Raw genomic sequence first — 3,257 nt, 5'->3', positions numbered from 1 at the left:
GATATGGTGGAGATTTGCCCTTCTTTTTTTTTCAGAGGTAGGGTCTGGGGCGGGGCCCGTAGAGGCCGGCGGGCGGCGCCTTCTAGCGGAGTAGCCTGAGGCCCGGCTGCGCGGGTGGCCGACGCAGCGCGCAGCGACCCGGGACTGCGGGACGCGCGGAGCTGAAGAGTCGTTTCTGGAAAGAGGTGTGATTCGGGTTAAAATGACGTGTGATGACGTCAGAAGGGCTGCTGTCCCCACGCTGGAGGTGTGTGCGGAAGAGTGCTGCAGAGCGAAACGCGTACTTCCCTTGTGTTGACGTGTGTGTGACAGTGAGGCTCCCCTGTGAGACTGTTCTCCAGTGAACGTGCGGCCATTTGCAAAAAATAAGCAAATAACGACCAGCTGCGCAGTATCGCCTCTGCGGCCGGGGCCTGTCAAAGATAAACAGGCAAAAGGGAGTCTTAGGGTAAAAAACAGATAACGTTCTTCCAAAAATCTTTTCTATAGTGGAGGATCTCAAACGTAGAAAAGTGTGATGAAATCCCAAACTTAAAAAATTATCAACATTGGGCGGCGCCTGTGGCTCAAAGGAGTAGGGCTCCAGCTCCATATGCCAGAGGTGGCGGGTTCAAACCCAGCCCTGGCCAAAAACTGTGAAAAAAAAATTATCAACGTTTTTCGGTATTATTTCATCTATTCCCTACCACCACCACCCCAAACCTTATTTTCTTTGCTGTAATATTTCAAAGCAAAGGGTGATCAGGGCAGTTATCTTTTTTTTTTAGATGTTCAGGCCTGGTTTATTGAAAGGGAGCCTATGGCAGTTGTCTTTTTCAGCATTCATTTTAGACTGATAACTTTATTCTGTTAAGTTATTTTTGAAGAATTTAAGATTATTACATTTAAAGTTTGACTTGTTTACTCTGGATCACTTTTTTCTTTTTTTTGAGACATGTGACCCTTGGTAGAGTGCCCTGACTTCCCAGCTCAAGCAGCCTTAAACTCTTGGGCTTAAGTCAGTGGTTCTCAACCTTCCTAATGCCGCGACCCTTTAATACAGTTACTCATGTTGTGGTGACCCCCAACCATAAAATTATTTTCGTTGCTACTTTAGTTATACAATGTGAGAAATGGTATTAAAGGGTCGTGGCATTAGGAAGGTTGAGAACCACTGGTTTAAGTGATTCTCTTGCCTCAGCCTCCCAAGTAGCTGGGATTACAGGTACCCACCACAACACCTGGCTATTTTTGTTGTTGTTGTTATTTTTGTCATTGTTGTTTTAGCAAGCACTGGCTGGGTTTGAACCTACCAGCCTCAGTGCATGTGGCCGGCATCCCAACCACTGAACTATGGGGGCCAAGACCTGGCCCGCTTTTAGATAAGGAGAACTCAGGCCGGGTATGGTGGCTCATGCCTCCAATCCCAGCACTTTGGGAGGCTTGGGCAAGAGGATTCTTGACCAATCTGGGCAACCTAGCAAAACTCAATCTCTACAAAAAATTAAAAATTAGCTGACCATGTTAGTGCATTCCTTTAGTCCCTCCTGCTCAGACACCTGAGACAGGAGGATCACTTGAGCCTAGGAGTCTGAGGCTATAATGAACTATAATCTTGCCACTGCACCCCAGCTTTGGGAGCCTGTCAAAAAAAAAAAAATGTAAAGGAAAAAAAAAACAAGCAAAGTATTTCCCAGAAAATTGATTCCTTTGCCCCCCCCCAAAATAAAGAACAAGAAAAACTGATTGGCTTGGCTTTATGATCCTGGAGTATTAAAAAGAAGGGGGCTTCCTCATTTACAAGGTTTAGAAATCGTAGAATTTTCCCTTTCAAGAGGGAAAATGGGCCTGGTGCAGTGGCTCATGCCTATGATCCCAACATTCTGGGAGGCCCAGGCAGGAGGGAGGATCTCTTGAGCTCAGGAATTGGAGGCTACCCTAAGCAAGAGTGAAGTCCCATCTCTACTGAAAATAGGGGAAAAAATTAACCAATTGTAGCAGGCACCTGTCAACCTAACTATTCGGTAGGCTGAGGCAGGAGGATCACTTGAACCCCAAAGTTCAAGGTTGTTATGAGCTAGGCTGATGCCATGGCACCCAAGCCCGGGTGACACAGACTCTGCCTCAAAAAAAAAAAAAAAACAACGGGTTGCCCAGCATAACAGATAATCACTATAAATAATTATTTGTAGATATGGTGGAGATTTGCCCTTCTTTTTTTTTCATAGGTAGGGTCTCTAGCTTTCTTGCTCAGGTTGGAATGCAACAGCAGGATCATATGCAGCCTTGAACTCTTTGTCTCAAGATTCCCCCACAGCTGGGATCACAGGTGTGAACCAGCCTGCCAGCTCTGATTTTGCCCAAATTTACTCTTGTTCTCATTTTCTTAACAGCAGCAGCCATCATCTATAATGTATAAATCTGAAAAGATTAGAAACCTGAACATATAGGAGAACGCCTTGTGGTTTATGTTCAGGCATGTTAAATAAAATTATAGAAGGGTGTGGTGGCTCATACCTATAAATCCCAGCACTCTGGGAGGCCAAGGTGGGAAGATGCTTGAGCTCAGGAGTTTCAGACCAGCGTGAGCCAGAGTGAGACCTCATCTCTAAACACTAGCTGGGCGTTGTGGGTGCCTGTAGTCCAGCTACTCTGGAAGCTGAGGCAAGAGGAATGCTTGAGTCCACGATTTGAGGTTGCTGTGAGCTATGATGCCACGGTATTCTACCAAGGGAGACAAAATGAGACTCTGTCTCAAAAAAAAAAAAAAATTGGCTCGGCATAAGTAGCACAGTGGTTATGGCACCAGGCACATACTCTGAGGCTGGAGGGTTTGAACCCATCCTGGGCCAGGTAAACAACAATGACAACTGCAGCAGAAAAATAGCCGGGCATTGTGGTGGGCACCTGTAGTCCCAGCTACTTGGGAGGCCGAGGCAAGAGAATTACTTAAGCCCAAGAATTTGAGGTTGCTGTGAGCTGTGATGCCATGGCACTCTACCAAGAGTGATAGTGAGACTCTGTCTCAAAAACAAAAAAATAAAATAAATAAAAATTAAAAAAATTATAGGACGTCATTGGTTTGGATTGCATTTCTGTCCTAGGCCCATGAGACTAAACCAAAATGGAGTTACTCATACTGAGGGTCCACACCACAGAGCTGGAGCTAAGTTGTTTATCTGCCTTTACAAGAAATCAGAAAGAGAAAGACAACCAAAGCCCTAAACCAGGCTAGTTTTCTTTTCTTTTCTTTTCTTTCTTTCTTTCTTTCTTTCTTT

The sequence above is a fragment of the Otolemur garnettii genome, unplaced genomic scaffold (genome assembly GCF_000181295.1).
Source record: "Otolemur garnettii isolate 467f Iridium unplaced genomic scaffold, OtoGar3 scaffold00191, whole genome shotgun sequence".
Taxonomy (NCBI): domain Eukaryota; kingdom Metazoa; phylum Chordata; class Mammalia; order Primates; family Galagidae; genus Otolemur; species Otolemur garnettii.
The sequence above is the reverse complement of the archived record's forward strand: the minus strand, read 5'-3'. Positions refer to the sequence as shown.